The sequence below is a fragment of the Pinus tabuliformis genome, chromosome 8, assembly GCF_031772625.1.
Source record: "Pinus tabuliformis cultivar Carrire ecotype Pingquan chromosome 8, CPIR1, whole genome shotgun sequence".
Lineage (NCBI taxonomy): Eukaryota > Viridiplantae > Streptophyta > Pinopsida > Pinales > Pinaceae > Pinus > Pinus tabuliformis.
The window spans coordinates 1,514,410,264-1,514,431,175 of NC_142294.1; positions in this window are offsets into that span (position 1 = coordinate 1,514,410,264).

Consider the following 20,912-nt stretch of genomic DNA (forward strand, 5'->3'; position numbering starts at 1 on the left):
TACTTGTTTTATGTGAATATGAATATGTTGGATTCTATTTGTATGGATATAATTTGCATAAATGGCTAATGGCCTTATCTTCCCATGCGCTCTCTGCGGTGTAATAATGATGAATCGGTTTCTTTTTCGTTTGATATATAAACAGGATTGGGTTTATACGGCGCATCTATATACAGTCATATAATGTTGAAATGGCAGCGCTGCTGATGGTTTAGTTTTATCATAGAACAGCTGTATGTTAATCCATGGTCGGTGTTTTTTTCCATTACGCAATCGGTCTAAGTATTAACTGTTGATGCGCTGCTATTTCAAGTGATTTTGCATCAGGAGATTATTATGGGAAGGAAGATGCGTAGCATATAGATGTTTGTGGATCGCTGTCTATTGTGATGCATATATACATCGAATATGAGATTGCCGGTGGTATGAACAGCGGTCTCAGGTCGCATGTATAATGGTAGTTGCGGTTTGATTTTAATTGGTGACAGAGATGAGTTATATCTGTGCGATTGGATGGAACAGTGTATGTTTAAAAGACGACGGAATGCTGAGCATGCGTAGCTATCTGAGTTGTTTGTCCATTAGGTGAACCTTTATGAGAGAGCAACTGGATGCGAACAGTATAACCGTGTATCTATCGGCGTTGAAGACATCTGGAGCTCGGACATTGAGCGATAAAAGGTGTTGAACGAAGGCGGAAGCGTATATGTTTAGAAGGAAAGTTCTGAGTGTAGCTGGCGGATCAATTGCGTTGATACAAGTGCCAACGCATACAAGTGCCAAGGTTTGGTCGAAGAATTGCTGATATACATTCAGGGACTGATTGCACATCGGACAGAGACATGTATGTTAGTGGTAGCGCATTTCAATGCTGTATACAGTAATATAGATATCTTCATTCTATTGTGTGACCGAGACTGTCTCGCTGATGCATATAAATTGCCATGCGATATAAGTTGGACATAAATCATATGGGTCAGAGTTGATATGCATGCCTGCGGCCACGGTAAATAGAATTATACTATTGTGTTATTTGACAATTAAAATCTGGATTTAATATGCATATATATATATATGCCTGCGTCCATCGTAAGGTTATGTTTGGTTGATTGATATTTCAACACTTGCAAAGGAGAACAGTAAGGCTCACTCTTTGGTGGAATCCAACAATATATATGGGAATATCCGAAGCTTTAAGATTGCTTGTGGAAGCAGTTGTGTGAGATCCTGGTAGTTGTGGCCTGGGAGAGGCCTGGGCTACTAGTTGACGCTGTTGAAGAAGAGGAAACTGTAGAGCTTACTCCTGAGATGAAGTTCTTTCAGTCAGTGTTGAAGTCCACAGCCAGGCCATGGAATTAGTTAGTACCGATATACCAAGGAGGATTGAATCCAGAAGAGTTGATCGACTGGATCAACAACATGGAGAAATTCTTTGATTACGAAGAAACATAAGATGAGAAGAAAGTCAAGTTTGCCGTCACCAAGTTAAAGGGACATGCAGCACTCTGGTGGGATGGTGTGCAGGCGGAAAGGAAGAGACTTGGTAAGCAACCAATCAAGAATTGGAGCCGAATGGTAGCAAAGTTAAGAGGTAAGTTCTTGCCCAGAAATTATCAGCAAACGTTGTTTAGGCAAATGCAAAATCTTAGACAGAAAGCTTTAACAGTGAAAGAGTATACAGAAGAGTTTTACAAAATAAGCATAAGAGCTGGTGAAGCCCAAGACATAGATGAGAAGGTGGCTAGATACATGAATGGCCTCAGAATGGACATTCAGGATGAGATCAGTTTGTTGTCTCCTAAAACAGTAGAGGAAGCTTATCAGCTGGCGCTGAAAGCTGAGGAAAAACTCATGAGAAAGCAGTCTGCCAGAGGGAAAGAGACTTTCAGAGGGAAAGGAAGTCAAGGTAGTAGAGGAGGATCTACAGCACCTAAAGAAGGAGCTAGCAGTAGCTCAACCCCGCATGCACCCAGAGAAGGTGATGCTTCCATAATCAATCTCAAAATATATATTGGCTGCGTTCAATCAAAAGTGCGCCTTACCTTTTTAAACAGTGGCCTTTTTGCATTGATACCCCATATTTAACACTCGGTCAATTTCTTTTAAAAGAGTCACACAACATAACAAATATATATCCATAGAATAGGCGTATATGCGCATCTGTTCCTCCATACAGTCTCGGTAACTATAAGACCGCTTCCACTTTCCGGACCTCGGCCCTATTACAGAACTCTCCTCTTTCCCGAACTCATAGTAATAACCGGATGTAAAATACTAGCGTATCAACAGAATTATATTTTACACTAATCGACCTTCCGGCGCAAGTAAATATACGACAGGCATAGAAATAGTAATTCTTCAATTGGTTATTAACTATGCGCTCTCAATATTCATACGACATACACATACGCTTACCTCCGTTAACTTCAGATGGAACCCCGTGGTCCTCTGTCCGCGAACTCATGGCAATATAATGTAAAATCTCTTACGAACTGTTCCAAGTTTCCGGCGCCCGATAGTCTCCAACAGGAATGATAACCTTTGTAACCAAGGTGATGCCTTGTTCTGCGCAGAACAGAGAGTTTTGATTTGCTGAAACGAAATGAAATTAGCACGCGGTCCTAATACACAGTCAAATAGTTATCAGGGAAATAAGAGACCCGTTTCCAGAATTCTTAAAAGAATTCCTCAATTGGAATCACACACAACAAGATATATGCATTATCTTATAAATATGCACGCATCCTCTTTTATCAGCGATAGGAGTAAGGAATCAACAACTGGGAGATTTATTGGACCAAGAGATTGAAAGCATCAGAAAGCTGATGATTCCAGTATCTTGGAAGAGGCCAACACCAGCAAAACAAAAGAGAAGCAGCAAGAACAAGACAGCAGAAGATTGTGAGAGTGCAGCTAACGGAGCGAGGGAGCATAAGATATGGGAACCTGGAGAAAGACAGCAAGCAATAGCACCTGATGACTTGCAGCACAAGATATGGGATCCAGGCATCCACAGATCCAACCACATGATCAGGAGATCATGATTAATTTTAAGGTTGGGTGTCTGATGCGGGAGCATCAAGACCATGAAAAGGGGGGTGTGATAATTTTAGTATTTTGTTATTTTAATAAAGCAGATTATGTAAATATTCTTTTTCTAAAAGGATACGAGGGAAATAGGATAGAATTTTTATGTTTTCCAGTTAAATTTAGGATAAGAGGGAGAATAAAGCTTCGTGCTGTAAAAAAGGGAAAAGCTGGCTTTTGTAAAAGATAAGGATAAAATGCCTATTTTGATCCTAAAACAAAAGGCAGAAAATCTAGGGAAAAAACGCTTTGAGCATATTTTTAAAGAGCAAACCTATGCGCTCGGAGAGTTCAATTCTGTCCTCTGTAATGTAAATATTCATAGAAACCGTGGAATAAAATTATGTGTGTGTTGAAATGATTCAGTTTTGTCTCTCTTGCGCCATCATGGTGCGTTATTAATTGAATTAGTTTTCTCTCATGATGATATACTGCATTCATTTACGCATGTGCCTCTGGTTCCCCAAGATTATTATCACTGTTTTATAACTGAATTTTATGCCTGAAAGAGTTTTATCACGGGTTTAGACTATACCGGCGCATGGACCTGTAACTGTTTGATGAGTTCGGTAAAAAGGATCGCGGGTTGCGTTCATGCGGAGCTGTAGCTTATGATGTATAATCTCTGAAGGTTGAAGCACATGCACAGTGCTATAACAGGCGTACATTTATATATTAACCAGCGAAGGTGTATGACAGTCACTCCTGGAATAGCTGCGCCTTCCTACACGCGTGGACATCTATAGTTTTGGTTGCGTGGTTTGATTACCGAGAAGAGAAGATTTAATACACCGGTTATGTATGTGATCAACTACCAACGAGACACAGTTATATGCATATATAACTTGGCTGCGTAAGTGGGCTGGAGGCATGGTAGCCTTAGATGTGAGATATGTATGTTTACCGGTGCCATATCGAAGGTGGGAAGCAGTGAATTGAATCGGCTGATGAAAAGCGGAACGGCGACTTATCAAAGGCTGCCTCTAGTTGGACCGGTCCGTTGAGAAGTTTGAAGGATCGCCGAATTATATAATTGACCAAATATAAAGAGCGCAGGTGAATTGGGGTTTGTATTTGTAATTCGACTTTTAATTACAGCAATAGAGTTATATGTATATGTGAGGCCTTCGGTCCATGCCATAAGAGCTCATCCATAACTAAAGCAACGCATCCATAGTGCGATATATTAATACTGTGGGGACATCTGCGTACACTCCGTAAGGTTGTTTATAATATATATACTCTCAAGCCTTTGTGGATAATAAAATGCCGTGGATACATATGTGTTGTGTGCGCCATCGGAACAGAGTATCTCTCTTAAGAGCCTCATAAGCCACGGCCTGATAATAAGGCTCTATAGTGGAGTTATTTGTCATGAAAATTCAGATTGATGACTGATGCACCCAGTTCAGAGAGAAGGGAATTTGACGTTATTGACAGATTGAGGGAACTGTCCCTAACGCCTGCAAGCCCGCCATCATTAGTGAATGATTTAAAGCATGAGCTTTATTCTCCCTCTTATCCTAAATTTAACTGGAAAACATAAAAATTCTATCCTATTTCCCTCATATCCTTTTAGAAAAAGAATATTTACATAATCTGCTTTATTAAAATAACAAAATACTAAAATTATCACACCCCATGAGTCGTTGACAGTCTCATGGTGAATGCGAATCAGCATACTGATGTGCTGACAGAGAAGCTGGTAAGAAATTCAGAGCAACATACTGAAGTGTTGCCAGCGAAAGCTAAGGAAAAAGTTGCAGATGAAATTTCAGATGAACTTGCAGGTGACAAGCAACCGAATGTTGCAGAGGGACAGAAAGTTTGGAAGGCAGCAACATTCATAGAAACAGCTAAAGCAATATGTGGAGCGACACTAGCAGCAAAAGAGGCACTGATGCCTTATATTTTTTATTCTAACAATTGTTTTGTGAGTACAGGTCTTACTGAAGAAGCTGGAGAAAATCTGCTAGACAAAAAAATTGAAATGATGAGGTGGATGATGATGAAGGAATTCCGGAAGAGACCAACAACAGTGAAACAAAAGAGAAGCAGCAAGAGGACAAAAAAATTGAAATGATGAGGTGGATGATGATGAAGGAATTCCGGAAGAGACCAGCAGCAGTGAAACAAAAGAGAAGCAGCAAGAGGAAGACAGCAGAAGATTGCAAGAGTACAGCTAGTGGAGCAAAGCAGCATAAAATATGGAGACCTGGAGAAGAACAGACAGAAGCAGCGGCAAGTGCAAAGTTACAACACAAGATATGGGATCCAGGCAAACATGGAGCTGAACACATGATCAGGAGATCATGAATTTTTCTACCTTGGGAGTATGATGCGGGAGCATCCAGCCAAAAAGGAAATTATTGTAAATAATAGAAATAGGGGTCATGCATTAGTTTCTAAATTCCAAGTAATTAGATATTCTCAAATAAAACTAGGAGAGCTTTTAAGGAGTGGATGTCGATCAGTAAAGGATAAGGATAGCTTTTCTATTTTAGAATAGGAAAAAGACAGAATAAAGCTAAAAAGGATGCTTTTCCATGTGTATGCATTGCATGTAGTGTTAGAGCTTTAGTTGAGGGATTTTTTATCATGCTAAGTTTAATAAATTGTGGAGCCTTATAGGCATTGAAGGCAGAAAAGGAAGTGTGAGAGTGAGAGAGGGAGTGTGAAAAGTTCTCCTTGGGAGCCTTCGGCAGGTTGTAAGAGGGCCATAGATTTGCATATCTGGCCATATACGTGCATATAATTATGATATGTTGAATTCAGTTCTGCAGCACGTTTGGGGTTTACTAAAATTCTGAGATATGGTTCTTCACGTAGTGGTAGAAATTGATATCATATAACTTGAATTTGCATAATGGTGCTTCTTTTCCAATGCGCAGCTACTGTGATAATTTGATGTTTTAAAATGTTAAAAACGACTGAAGTGCGGGTGGTTAATCCAATTGTGCTTGTAGGAAGGGCGCTTGCATAATTTCCAATACACACGGTGCGTAATAGCTTGTGACTGTGTATTAATCCGATTGTGGAGTTTTTTAATGCGCAATTAGCGTATGGGCTAACTATGGATGCGTGGCATCATTGAATTTCCTTTGGTATATGTTAACTCTGTGGGCAGACAGCGTTTAAATGTTTAGTCCTTTTATTGAATGACGGATATTGTGGTTTCAACACGCAACTACTGTTAATTGAATGCCGATTACAAAGCCTTTAGTCTGAAAAGAGTCTTAGCTTGACCACGGCTGCGTATAATTGACTGTGCGTATAGCCTATGTAGTATGCATATGGACCATGGACTGTGATTAATAGTTTTAATTCCATGCGCATTTGCTGTGACAAATTCCAGAGAACTGATACGATTTGATTTAACACATATGGGTCACTGTAGGGGGAAGCCAAGGCAATTTAAATCAAAGTTGCAGCGGAACCGGAGGAGAATGTGCGTAGAAACAGATGTCTGTATTGAATTCGTATGAAATTACGCTTATAACCAGCGCCGAGGGTAAGAAGATGCAGTAGTTATGTATATGGTAATATATATATGTTCATTCTGTTGTGTGACCGAGACTGTCTCGCTGTCGGCCTGTCATATCAGTGTTATATCTGCGTTAAATGTATGAGCTTTTGTGTAGAGTAAGAACTATGTTATACCTATGCCAACGTGGGAAAAAAGGGACTGCTATAGCTATATAACCATGGTGCGAAGAAGATTGGAGGAGCGTTGCGGTCATGGTAAACATTACATTTGTAATGTTGTAATTGAATTCTAGTCCATTAAAAGGTAATGCGCCTCTCTGAATGTGAATCCAGCAATATATATGTGGATATTTATGGGAATGTCTGAAGAATTCAGTTGTGAATTGGATTAAATTCCATGCATAGGTTTTTGTAAGTCATGAAGATTACACTATAATGGAAAACGCTTTTATGTGTTTGATGATGGGAGAAAGATCCTGGTAGTAGCGGCTTGGGAGTGGCCTGGGCTGCATCAGCAGGGAGAAAAGAATAACACCATTGTGCTCAAGATAATTCACAGAGACTCACTCAGCAATAGTTGCAACAACACAATCTCTGTGAAGGTAGTTTTGCAGGAGAGGGTGAAGTGAGATGTTGCAAGAGTCAATTCCTTTAATGCCCGTGTTTGCTTTGACTGGTTTTCGGTTCGCCTTAGCATGGCTCATGTGACCATGGTTCAAGTAAACGAGCTATTATTTTTTTGTTTCATGTTGAGTTAGTTTATTTAGGCCATAGTGTGCGACCACTTAGCATCAAACCATTACTTTATAGCCGCCCCAGTGAGAGCCAAGCCATGTGAAGTAGGTAGGCAACAAAGCCCCCATCCATGTTATGGGCCTGTCTTATTGAGACTCTACCTTTGCTTCTGAGACAATTTATAAATACAGATGTGATAGGGGATCAACATTTTGTATGCTGAAAATTTCAAGGGGTGGGCAATTAGTGTTCCACTGTATCATTCTATATGTAGCCTGTCCACCAAAGATCATAGACCCTCTAGTGTATAATGGAAAAGATCTGGCCTCTGATAACAGGTCCATTCCACATCAATACATTTCTGATTGGATGTACCACGAAGCTCAGGAAAATCCAAACTCAAAGTAGGCAAATTTCAACATAAAGCAATATCCCCACCAAAATATAGATGCGCCTGCAGATTATTGCAACGACATGATTTCTTGGCTTTATATTTTACGTCTCTTTGCATCTTCGTTGATTTGATGACCTTGGACGATGATGCCTTTCGAGAGGAATTGGAATGCGAATTTCTCATAAACAATCTAGTCAATGGACAAATCTATGATCCTGTATTCAATTCAATTATTAAAGTAAGTAGAAAGACAATGGGTTGTGTATTTATGATTGTCATGAAGGCCCCAAAACTCATTTCTAGCACAATGGCTATGTTAACTTGTTTCATTTGTGTTTTGACACTCACAATTATGAGTTGTTCGTAATAAAAGGGCTCAAATATTTATCCAAAATATGGCATGAATGGAAAAAGAAACCATGACAGGGCAACATATCCTAGAACCAATATTTAAATACTTTCACATGGGGAAGCATTGGTCTTTTCACAATGGATCGTTTGTTTTTGTTCTTCGTGGCATGCCATACTTAATGCAAAACACAGGAAACGATGATTGTCTCTTGTCTGTCCTCATCATAAATCTTGATCACAAAATGTAGTACACTAGCCTCAGACGAAAACTGATAGAGTTGAAATTGTTGTTATCTTGGCTAGGCAATTTAGACCAAAATCCATGGCTTCAGAAATTAGTGCAATCGATGATTTTTCTAGGCATTTATCACAATGGATTGTTTGTTTCTGTTCTTCGTGACATGTCATACTTAATGTAGAACACAGGAAATGATGATTGTCTCTTGTCTGTCCTCATCATAAATCTTGATCACAAAAATGTAGTACACCAACCTCAGATGAAAATTGATAGAGTTGAAATTGTTGTTATCTTGGCTAGGCAATCTAGACCAAAAGCCATGGTTTTAGAAATTAGTGCAATCAATGATCTGTCTAGGCATTCATCACAATGGATTGTTTGTTTCTATTCTTTGTGACATGTCATACTTAATGTAGAACACAGGAAATGGTGATTTTCTCTTGTTTGTCCTCATCATAAATCTTGATCACAAAAATGTAGTACACCAACCTCAGATGAAAACTAATAGAGTTGAAATTGTTGTTATCTTGGCTAGGCAATCTAGACCAAAATCCATGGTTTCAGAAATTAGTGCAATCAATGATTTGTCTAGGCATTTATCACAATGGATTGTTTGTTTATGTTCTTCGTGACATGTCATAACCAACTTGTTTATAAGACAAGTGGTGTTCTTTCTATTCTGGAATTATTTTTATGTGTTAATGAATAAACTATCTCTGCTCTCAAGTAATGAAGTATGGTTTTATTTATCGAATATTTTATGTTCATAAATTGGAATCTCCATGAATGCCATAAACATTGCTCTGTTATCACATTGCCATGAATGTCTGTTCTAATATGATTTCCGAGGAAGCATGAATAGAGACTGTGAGATGCCCAAAATGACACTATCTGTGTATGTGTTGGCATTCTAGTTAAAGTCAATTTCTTAGGCAGGGTAATGCCCAGAGATGCTTCATGAAATTCGGTGGGAAAATCATGTTGAATACAAATGTTGTTGCCAAGCTTTGTATCTCCTTGTGCATCATAGTATTTTTGGCAAGAGTAATGTGAAGAGTGCAAGAAGGAGAAATCCAACTCTGTAAGTGTATGTCTCTCTACGTTTTATGCTTCCAATGAATCTATGTTGGGGTTACATACTCTGCTTTTATGGGCATGATTTGCACTTCTCGCTAACTGTGTAAATTCATTCAAATGGTAAAGAAAAATCTAGGCCTTGGTTGGTTGATTTTGATCCATTTTTAGCATGCCTTGCGCAAAGAAATCATTACGTTGGTTCTCTCACCATTTTTCCTATTTTCCTTTTTATTCTTTTGATGGTTGAAATCATATTACACTTCGAGCTGCGAGATGCATGGTGAATTTGTGAAAAGAATCCTACTCCAAACTAGTTTGTAGAACCAAGATTGTTGGTGGAATTTGGGTATTAAACCACTACACTCAAAACCATGGCAACAATGGCATTTGTGGGCTTACCTAGCAGATGGAATTGCTGCTCATTAGCTTGCTGGAAATTATGGTAAAATGAGGTTTTTGGGGCACCGGAAAAAACTTTATGGCTATTTTCAATATAAGTGAAATTCTCTTGGTTGTATCTTGCTTTCATCATTTTGACTTAATCTAATCGAAATACAATCATGGGAATGCTTTGAGCTTGCAAAATGATTCTTCCTCGAAGCTATCACTCATCTATTGGGGTTTTGATTAATGTACATTGTTGCCAGCTTGAGTTTTCTTTTCTTGGTCCCTTATCTTTGGTAGGCTTATTTTAGGCCATAGTCTTTTCATCTTGGAATTCTACAGTCCTTCTTAATGCAAAACACAGGAAATGATGATTGTCTCTTGTCTGTCCTCATCATAAATCTTGATCACAAAAATGTAGTACACCAACCTCAGATGAAAACTGATAGAGTTGAAATTGTTGTTATCTTGGCTAGGCAATCTAGACCAAAAGCCATGGTTTCAGAAATTAGTGCAATCAATGATCTGTCTAGGCATTTATCACAATGGATTGTTTGTTTTTGTTCTTCGTGACATGTCATACTTAATGCAGAACACAAGAAATGAAGATTGTCTCTTGTCTGTCCTCAACATAAATCTTGATCACAAAAATGTAGTACACCAACCTCAGATGAAAATTGCTAGAGTTGAAATTGTTGTTATCTTGATTAGGCAATCTAGACCAAAAGCCATGGTTTCAGAAATTAGTGCAATCAATAATCTGTCTAAAGCATTTATCTCAATGGATTGTTTGTTTCTGTTCTTCGTGACGTGTTATAACGAGCTTGTTTATAAGATAAGTGGTGTTCTTTCTATTCTTGAATTCTTTTAATGTGTTGATGAATAAACTATCTCTGCTCTCAAGTAATGAAGTATGGTTTTATTTATAGAATATTTTATTCTCATAAAATGGATTCTCCATGAATGACATGAATACTGCTTTGTTATAACATTTCCAGGAGTGTCTGTTATAATATGATTTCTGAGGAAGCATGAATAGAGACTGTGAGATGCCCAAAATGACACTATCTGTGTATGTGTTGGAATTCTAGTTAAAGTCAATTTCTTAGGCAGGGTAATGCCCAGAGATGCTTCATGAAATTCAGTAGGAAAATCATGTTGAATACAAATGTTGTTGCCAATCTTGTATCTCCTTGTGCATTATAGTATTTTTGGCAAGAGTAATGTGAAGAGTGAAAGAAGGAGAAATCCAACTCTGTAAGTGTATTTCTCTCTACGTTTTATGCTTCCAATGAATCTGCGTTGGGGTTACATACTCTGCTTTTATGAGCATGATTTGCACTTCTCGCTACCTATGTAAATTCACTGAAATGGTAAAGAAAAATCCAAGTCTTGGTTGGTTGATTTTGATCCATCTTTAGGATGCCTTGTGCAAAGAAATCATTAAGCCGGTTCGCTCACCATTTTTCCTATTTTTCTTTGTATTCTTTTGATGGTTGAAATCATATTACACTTCGAGCTCAGAGATGCATGGTGAATTTGTGAAAAGAATCCTACTCCAAACTAGTTTGTAGAACCAAGATTGCTGGTGGAATTGAGGTATTAAACCACTACACTTAGAACCATGGCAACAATGGCATTTGTGGGCTTACCTAGAAGATGGAATTGATGCTCATTAGCTTGCTGGAAATTATGGTAAAATGAGGTTTTTGGGGCACCAGGAAAAACTTTATGGCTATTTTCACTATAAGTGAAATTCTCTTGGTTGTATCTTGCTTTCATCGTTTTGATTGAAGCTAATCGAAATACAATCATGGGAATGCTTTGAGCTTGCAAAATGCTTCTTCCTAGAAGCTACCACTCATCTATTGGGGTTTTGATTAATGTACATTGTTGCCAACTTGAGTTTTCTTTTCTTGGTCCCTTACCTTTGGTAGGCTTATTTTAGGCCATATTCTTTTCATCTTGGAATTCTACAGTCCTTCTTAATGCAGAACACAGGAAATGATGATTGTCTCTTGTCTGTCCTCATCATAAATATTGATCACAAAAATGTAGTACACCAACCTCAGATGAAAACTGATAGAGTTGAAATTGTTGTTATCTTGGCTAGGCAATCTAGACCAAAAGCCATGGTTTCAGAAATTAGTGCAATCAATGATCTGTCTAGGCATTCATCACAATGGATTGTTTGTTTCTATTCTTCGTGACATGTCATAACCAGCTTGTTTATAAGATAAGTGGTGTTCTTTCTATTCTGGAATTCTTTTTATGTGTTGATGAATAAACTATCTTTGCTCTCAAGTAATGAAGTATGGTTTTATTTATCGAATATTTTATGTTCATAAATTGGAGTCTCCATGAATGACATGAATACTGCTATGTTATAACATTGCCATGAATGTTTGTTCTAATATAATTTCTGAGGAAGCATGAATAGAGACTGTGAGATGCCCAAAATGACATTCTGTGTATGTGTTGGCATTCTAGTTAAAGTCTGTTATAACATTGCCATGAATGTCTATTCTAATATAATTTCTGAGGAAGCATGAATAGAGACTGTGAGATGCCCAAAATGACACTATCTGTGTATGTCTTGGCATTCTAGTTAAAGTCAATTTCTTAGGCAGGGTAATGCCCAGAGATGCTTCATGAAATTCAGTGGGAAAATCATGTTGAATACAAATGTTGTTGCCAAGCTTTGCATCTCCTTGTGCGTTATAGTATTTTTGGTAAGAGTAATGTGAAGAGTGCAACTATGTAAGTGTATGTCTCTCTACGTTTTACGCTTCCAATGAATCTACATTGGGGTTACATACTCTGCTTTTATGGGCATAATTTGCACTTCTTGCTAACTGTGTAAATTCACTGAAATGGTAAAGCAAAATCCAGGCCTTGGTTGGTTGATTTTGATCCATTTTTAGCATGCCTTGCGCAAAGAAATCATTAAGCTGGTTCTCTCACCATTTTTCCTATTTTTCTTTTTATTCTTTTGATGGTTGAAATCATATTATACTTCGAGCTGAGATATGCACGTGAATTTGTGAAAATAATCCTACTCCAAACTAGTTTGTAGAACCAAGATTGCTGGTGGAATTGGGGTATTAAACCACTACACTCGGAACCATGGCAACAATGGCATTTGTGGGCTCACCTAGCAGATGGAATAGATGCTCAATAGCTTGCTGGAAATTATGGTAAAATGAGGTTTTTGGGGCACCGGGAAAAACTATATGGCTATTTTCACTTGAAGTGAAATTCTCTTGGTTGTATCTGGCTTTCATCGTTTTGATTGAAGCATGGGAATGCTTTGAGCTTGCAAAATGCTTCTTCCTGGAAGCTACCACTCATCTTTTGGGGTTTTGATTAATGTACATTGTTGCCAGCTTGAGTTTTCTTTTCTTGGTCCTTTATCTTTCGTAGGCTTATTTTAGGCCATAGTCTTTTCATCTTGGAATTACAGTGATTCTTAATGTAGAACACAGGAAACAATGATTGTCTCTTGTCTGTCCTCATCATAAATCTTGATCACAACAATGTAGTACACCAACCTCAGATGAAAACTGATAGAGTTGAAATTGTTGCTATCTTGGCTAGGCAATCTAGACCAAAAGCCATGGTTTCAGAAATTAATGCAATCAATAATCTGTCTAGGCATTTAAGGAAAAGTCTTTAGGCCACAATGGAGGTTGTGGGTCCACTGGAGGCTGGTTGGAACATGTCTCTCCAAAATTCCTTAAGGCATGTTGGGCCATTGGCCTTGATAAGGGAACATCTTACTCATGGGTAACAATGTGGTAGCATGACAAAATTGAAATTATTTTTAATGATGATAAGGGAAACAGAACCACTCCTTCCATGTTTGCTTTCACCCCATTAGAAATATTGGTTGGAGTTTCCACCAAAAATTAGGTGTCAACTAATCCCCAAAACTCCATCTTCATTGCCAAGAGACTCATCTAAGGGTGATACAATGATCCTTATGTACAGAGTGACACAATACACTGCCCCTTCACTGTTGCTGCAGGAAACAATGGTCAACCCATCATCCAACTTTCCAAGTGGAGTACAAAGGTGAGACAAAATAATTTGCAGCTGAGGATATGTCTTCTATGATTTTGATGAAAATGAAAAAGATAGTTGAAGGTTTCTTGGGTTGTGATGTGAAAAATGTGGGGCTCACTGTGCCTACCTATTTTAACATTTTCCAGAGGAGGGCTACCAAAGATGCGACAAAAGTTGTTGGTCTTAGTGTAATGAAAATTATTAACGAACTCACGACTACAAGTATAGCCTATGGATTTCACACAGATGTTTATTCTTCCAATAAAAATAAGACAATCCTGGTTTTTAACTTAGGTGGAGGCACCTTTGACATCTCCATTCTTAAATGTTCATGGTGGTAAATTTGAGGTGAAGGAAAACAGGTTGTTCAGTCATTGTGTTCGACACTTCAAAAGAAAAATCAAGAAGCAGTTGAGCATGAGTGTCATAACTCTTCAGAGACTTCATTCAGAATGTGAGAAGGAAAAGAGAATTCTATCTTTCACAGTGGAGACTGATAGATATTGATTGTCTCTACAAAGGATTAAATTTTAACATGAATATCATAAGACCCAAGGAAATTGTTGTACCTGATTTCAAACATAAGACAAGGTTTTTGTGTGTGATTTGAAGATATTGATGTGCATCTCAAATTGTAAAACTAACTGTACCTATACAATACTTAAGCCAAAACACCCTCTGTCAACTCCAAATATAGTTTTCCCAAATTCCCCAATAGATGATAGAGCTTTTTGTAAAGTTTCATTATTAATGGTATTATGTAAAGCATACCCTGCTTCAGCACTAGAAACTATTGTAACTGATTGTTTCTTATTATTCCATAACACAACACCACTAATGAACATAAATAGTTTATGGTGGTATATTTTCCTGCGCCAAGGTCTCTACAAAATGTCAAACACACTCATCTCAGTAGAGACTCGGACAGGCTTGCAGGGACTCATGGGTCTCCCATGAGTCACACAACAACACTGGCCTAAAATGACATTTTCATGCAAATGAAAATTTTACCGTAGGTTTTTGTATGGTCAAATTTCTTTTTGAGACTATCAAAAATATTCTTTATGAGTGCAATGGGAAGTTGCAAATTCATGGATCAATAAATAAATTAATAATCGACCTTCTGTGTTGGAGTGTATCTCTATTCAACATACATAGTTGATCCTAACTCAACACCATTATCCATTGTTTCCTTCCTCTGCTATGGAAAGTAGGTATTCCCTATCCTATATATATCTTCAAGACTAGGTATCTGTCTTGAAATCCTGCTTTCAAATGGATAGGTGCCAGTTTAATGTAAATATTTTTGGTCACTGATATCTTGGACCTTTTCTTCTTTTATTTTCCTTGTTGCAAACCAAGGGGCAGTCAAAGATGCTTCCTTTTGTAGACAACATTGATGATTTGGCTAGATTTTTAGTCAGCAATGTGGTTCCTGTTGCTATTTCAGAGGATCCAGTGGTAGATGTAGAAGGATTGTTATTGTCCACATAATGGCACACATCATCAATATTAACACCAGTAACATCACAAGAATTGAAAAAAAAAAGTATCCTTCATTTTGTCCCTGTTTGATCTTCAGCTAAATTTCCTGTCTCTACTTTGTAAAGGAATTGCACATGGTAATGATTCATGATTTTCCACATCCACAATCTCGCCATTCTAAGGTGGGATGGTAAAAAAAATTCCTTTTATGGTACTAGAAATAATTGGATTATCCCTCAGACATTTTCTCTTAGGTCCAACATATTCTATCAATGCCCCAAAACACCCACATGATGATGATCTCCCCCATGCTTCACCAGACTGTTATCATTCCACTGAAGCACTGATGGCTGATTCTCATCACAATTAGAATGAAGCTGAGATGTCTGTATAGAGCTCCTTGAAGGTGAAAGACCATGGTTGACACTGCTCAAGCCCAGATTCTCCTGAACTTGCTGCTTTAACGGCCTTTATTTCAGACCCAAGGCTTGTTGCACATCAAATCATACTGGGGTTGTGGCTACTCTGGAAAATACAGCAAACCTGTGCAGTGAATACATGCTGGTATGGTGCTGCCATGCTACTGCCTTTTACACCAGCAACTAGAAAAGAGATATGCTCAGAACATGTGATGAATGGTCAGCCTGAGTTTGAATATTTCAGTGAACCTATCAGCATCCTGATAAAGAATCGTCTCCAGTGATCCTGGCAGGGCATGCTTCATTTTTTTGAATTATTCTGAGGTCCTAACTCCTGAGTCCTGACCAAGCATGTTTCTTCTTTTTGAATCTTAAGGAGCCAGGAGTAAACAGTCTCATTGATGCCAAGTTATAAAGCAATGATCCAAGTTCCTTGACAAACAAATTCATGCATATGCATGTGAGATGGTAACAACCACCATTTTTCCCTTTTAAAGGATCTGTCTTTATGTTTCATATCACTGTAGCAGTGATAAGGACGTTGCCTTGTTTGGAACAAACATAATTGCTCACTGATGATACATTGACAAAGATTTTTTACCTCAAATATGTCCTCTTGTAGGCATGGCTATCATCTTAGTCCTTTTGTTTGAAAAACAGAATGACTGCTGTAAGAAGAATCCCACCCACACCAGAGCCTACAGTGGTACTGCCTCTTAAGAAAGTGTAAGTATGAGAAAGGAAAACTCAAGTCTTGGAAAATCAGAAACCTTGGATGCTTAAGCTAATTCATAACCATATTCTGGAGAAACAAATGACTGAAATTATGCTATGATTGGATGGGTTTGTGGAGCAGTGTAAATTGAAGCAAAATTCTCTTACTCCTACCCATACAAATTCATGCAAATTCATGGTATGCAGCATAGTCCTCAAAATATATTCAATTTGATATGTTCAAAGTCATGTATGATGTAACTGTCCCATCCCATTGCACCTTTGCATTTCCTATTACATATAGACTTTGACTTCTAAATTCAAAGCTTATATGTACAATTCAACATGTTAAGGTTAATCAAAAACTTTTATTTGTTTTCTAGTTCCACAACATAGACATTTTCTTAACCACCTGTCCATATACATGCCTAAAGCATTAATACCAAAAGTCATTATTCTCAGAACACCATAACATTCAAACTCTGTCAAGTCATTCATATTGCATTTAAATTGTGATTAAGAAGCAAGGCCAATAGAACAATCGAGCATCCGACTCTTAACCATATTGATATGATGAATTTGTATTCCACTTAATCCCCAAGTATACACCAGGCCATATTACATTATATAACTATGTATGTGATATTTAGATTCTTCATCATATATATTTAAAGAGTTACTTCCATAAATGGCATGACCATATGGAATTCCTATCCATAATAGAACTACATTCTTCATACTTTTCTTTATCCAACATTTCACAATAAACACATATAAAACTCTAAAATACCACAAATTTCCACCTAAAATATGTATTGTCTTATGTTTCCCATTATTATGCATCATATGTATTTTCTTGTGTTTTAACAAGAACACGAACAGTATCAGGCTCAATCCCAAGATCAATAGATTGTCAGTCCAATGTTGATAATATCGCCGATATATCGTCGATATTAGAAAATATCGCAATATTTTTGGCAAAATGATATGTCGCCAAGAAAATATCACGATATTTTCTGTTTTGAAAATATCGGCAAAATATTGCGATATTTTCAAAATATCGGTAAAATATCGTCATATTTTGAAAATATCGGCTATGTTTAAACATCTGAAAAAAATTGATTTTTTATGCTTGCCGATATTTGCCAATATTTTGCCGATATTTTCGCCGATATTGCTAATAAGATGTTTTTTGGACCCTCGTCGATATTTTGCCAATACCGATATTATCAACACTGGTCCAGTCCAGACTTCCAAGGTGAGCCTGGATGGAATGATGGCAATTCCACAACATTCAAGATGAAAATTGTGATTGGAGATAATGGCATAGGAGGGAAGCAAGATTGGAATTTCAAAACATAGTCACCCATCAAATTTGACAATTTTCACACCTCCCTGGCCCATTTTCATAGTTTCAAAGAAACATCTTGACAATATGGAAAATTTAACAATAATGGCTTAACAACCACTGTAGTTGATGTGAATTACTACCGTCTCTATAATGATTCCACTTCCAACATGTCTGTTTAGAAAATTATTAACTATGTCTATAAATACAGAGCCCAAATTTTGGAAAGCCTCACAAGCCCCACCAGTCCCCTCATGTATGTTGGTAAGATCTCAAATTCTCACATTCAAACATTTATCCAATTAAATGTATGCAATTTTCATCTTCAAAAGGGAGGGCTATGTGGTTTACCTCACTGTTGTTGTACAAATAACAACAAAATTCAAAGTTTGGTGGATGGAGTTGTTTAACTTTCCCTAATTTCTGATAAATCAAATTGATTGGATATTTTATTTTTTAATCTCTATGAGAAAAAGGAGAGTGGACAAATGAATGGGAATATCAAGGTGTATCAATGTCAGATTACTAGAGGTTCAGTAAGGTGCAGCTACAAGTGTATGGATCTGGGAGAGTGGACAAATGAATGAGAATATCAAGGTGTATCACTGTCAGATTACTAGAGGTTCAGTAAGGTGCAGCTACAAGTGTATGGATCTGCTACATTTGGATGGGGTTACTAGAAATTGAAAAATGTAATGTTCTAAACGATTGGTGTTTTGAGTGGATGGTGCAGAACAACTATCTGCAACCATAATGTTGCAGGAATGAATTATAGATTTGAAGTGCACTCATAATATATTACTTTTCTTAGTATTATCTATTGAATGAATGTGGCCCTAAAACCCAAGGAGTTGAATAAGGTCAACTTATATTAATTTTATTAGTATTATCTATTAAACGAACGTGGCCCTAAAAGGCAGGCGTTGAATAAGGTCAAATTAATATTAGATGCATGTTGCCATCGAGCGAGCGTTAAGTGTGACATTTTATGGACAAATTACATGGTATTTTTATAAAATCATACTCATAAACTAAAAATTCAAAGATTTTAATAATGTGATTGCTAGAGTGTTTTATATTTCAAATTGAGTTTCAACTTCGCATTTCTTTATTTTCCAATTGGTTAGTCGGTCATATGAAAGAAATCAGTATGATATAATTGATTAAAACAAATCTGGATTGAATTTTGTTTGGTAAAGGTCACAAAGTATTATAATCCTCTATGCTCAATAACCTTTCTACTCTTAGTGGAGAAGGTTTAAAGCTAGGTTGTGTGTCATACAACCAGCATACATCCATTTTAAATACGCATCTAATGTGAGCCAAGAGAGATCTAATTTGTAAGTTAAAAAACAACAAGCACTTCAATTACATTGAGAACTTTCATTTTAACTTGGTAAGGGCACTTCTTAATCGAGATTCAATTCTCTGACAATTACCAGGGAACCTTCCAATTTGTAAGCTGAAAAACAAAAAACACTTCACTTTCAATGGGATCCTACATTGAGATTGATCTTACGTTGGGATCTTTCATTTTTAAGCCATGCTTCATTGCATTTGTAAAGAATTATATGTCATTTCCATTGGCAAGAACTTCAATATAATGAACTGATTGGCATTTTCTTGTGTTGCAGGTTATGGTACGTGTGTATACCAGGCAACATAGTGTACAATTCACCTTCAGATTTTTTTCAAAGCTCATTGAAGAAGCATATTAGCATCATCATTGGCTAATATTTAGGATAGCATTTATTTAATTTAACTGTGTTATATAGTACCATTTATTTAATTTAACTGTGTTATATAGTACTTGTAATCGGGAACAACTATAAAGCTGCAAAATCCAGATTATAGTGGACCATCATTACGGTTTACTATGAGCAGTTTTCTAATTTATTTATATACCATTTGCCTTCACATTTTTTAGTGATGAGTGATGTGGGTGTTATTGATGAATATTAAAAAGATTCTTTATGGATGTAATGCCGTACTACAAATCAAAATTTTCCGCATTTTATGATATTTGCCAACTCTGGCATACTTCTAATGGTATCTATTAGTAGGTGTGCAACATGTAATCGCGTTTCAGAAGAGTCAAATATTCATAGTAAAAAAATACTTGCTTAATTTTATTTTAGAAAATGTTGTAGAGAATTATCCAAAACACAAATATTTTGGGTATGAAGATGGGTGAGGTAAAATTTTCAAAATATCTTGTGATTGAGACCCATGTTCAACTCTATTACAGTTAAAGTTAAAACCCATGTTCGAATCCCAAGCCTATACAAACACGTTTGATAGCATGTTTACTATAATTAACTCAAAAGAAACAATTGGCCCACCTTAGGAAGAACAAATTATGTTTCTTTTTTCCAAACATGTAAGTTAATATATTATAGTTTAATGAATATGCTTTCCTATTATTATATATGGTTTTATACTTTATCAAAAAAATCGCCAAGACTTCACAATGTTTTATAACTTAGTGAAAGATTCACAAAAACTTTATTCAGTGAAAGATTCGCCAAGATCTTACAATATTTTATAATTCAGTGAAAGGTTCGCCATGATTTTACAAGATAATATAATTTAGTGAGAGATTCGCCCACTTATTATACATATAAATTTAGGGGGCTTTTTAAAAATTTCCCTGCTCCTAAACATCATTCATTGTGATAGAGCTATACTCTTCTACCATGGCGTCTACCCACACCTGATGCTGTGCGGCCTCTTGAAAGTTGGAAGGTTCTGCAACCAGAGCCACCAATGCTTGGTACCTATCAGGCTGTTTACACTATCTTTTGTTCGTCCTAGGAGTTCCAATAAACTCCTATGCATCTCTCAATGTCTGACGAGCCTCTCTACTGGCTCGACCACTAGTGGTGGGAGGTTCAACCAACTCCTCCTCATCCTGCCTATACTACTTCGCCTGTTGAGAACTCCCCGGATCTCCTACACTTGAGGAAATACTGGTACTAGTCATTGTACTCGATCCCTATGACTGTTCTCTTGCCGGTCCCACTGGCTACCCGTATTGCTGGAAAAAAGGAGCTTCTGCTAACTGATTCTGATCACCTACAAGCATCTCACAAGATCTCCTGAAAGCTCGATCCTCCTTGAACTTCATGT